This window comes from Echinops telfairi, unplaced genomic scaffold, assembly GCF_000313985.2.
Source record: "Echinops telfairi isolate 266 unplaced genomic scaffold, ASM31398v2 ScPeMD7_18;HRSCAF=68, whole genome shotgun sequence".
NCBI lineage: Eukaryota > Metazoa > Chordata > Mammalia > Afrosoricida > Tenrecidae > Echinops > Echinops telfairi.
The window spans coordinates 90,722,650-90,723,958 of NW_022103915.1; positions in this window are offsets into that span (position 1 = coordinate 90,722,650).

The following is a 1,309-nucleotide window of genomic DNA, read 5'->3' on the forward strand; positions in this document are numbered from 1 at the left end:
CGTAGAAATGGTGCTCCGGGAGCTTTCAATGACGAATGGGGGGCAAGTGGTAGATCACAAGCCCCTTCTTAGGAGGCACCCCTTACTAGACAAAACCTCCAAGCCAGCAGCATCACCCAAAGCCACCTCCCCGCTGTCCCGCGCACCTGTTAAACACCTGTGAATCATGGTGGTGTCGTGGGTTAAGTGTCAGACCGCCAACTTCCAAGTTAGCAGTGGTTCCGAGGGAGGAAGATGATGCCATCCGCTCCCAGAAAGAGCGAGTCTGGGACACAGGAAGGAGCTGTTCTATTCCATCAGAATCAGCTCCGTGGCGACGTTTTTGTTGCTGTAAAGCATCTTACTTTCTGTAAGATATTTCATTCCTGTCTCACGACATCACGATGCAGGGGGCCCTCTTCGTATTCCCTCACTGCCATCCGATCATTCCAACTCATAGCGACCCTGAAGACAGCGTGCAACTGCCCCTATGGGTTTCAGAGACTCTAAATCTTCAAGGAGCAGAATGCCCAATCTTTCTCCAGTGGAGCAGCTGGTGGTTTCGAACTGCGGACCTCGTTTTTTAGCAGCCCAACTAGTAACCCACTACGTCACCGGAGCTCCTACTGTTCTCATTATTGGCATTATATGACTGCCACTGGATCATTAAGCTATGCCGTAGCTTGGCAATCTAATAAGCCAGCTGACAAACAGTTAATGAGCCAGTGTTGGAACTCAGTCAAGGAACTCTCCAATGTTTGCACTCCCACAGGAATTTCCTTTCTGGCTTTGACTCTGTATTAAAGTATATTCCCATAAATGTATTCATTCATATATTTGACAATATCTAGTGAGTTCCTAGGAGACACTAGTGGTTACGTGTTGGGCCGCTAACCGAAAGGTCAGCAGTTCAAAACCACCTGTGGCTCGGCAGGAGAAAGGTGGAGCTTTCTACTCCAATAAAGAGTTACAGTCTCAGAAACTCACAGGAACAGTCTATCCTATCCTATAGGGTCTGGCATCGACTCAATGGCAGTGGGTTTGTGAGTGAGTAAGCTCTTGATACATTGGTGCCGGATTATTTTTACAAGTTTAGGGGAGGACACATTTTCTACCTTTTTTCATGGTAAATATGCATGTAACCAAAACAATCTGACATGTCAATATTCTTCATGTGTCCAATTCGGTGATATGAATCATGTCCATCGTGTTGTTCAGCCATCAATCACCATTATCCATTTCCACATTTGTTCAGTACCCCGAACAGAAGTGAAATGTCCCTTAAGCAATGAGTTTCCCCCTTTCCCCTTCCTCCTCCCCCATTCATGGT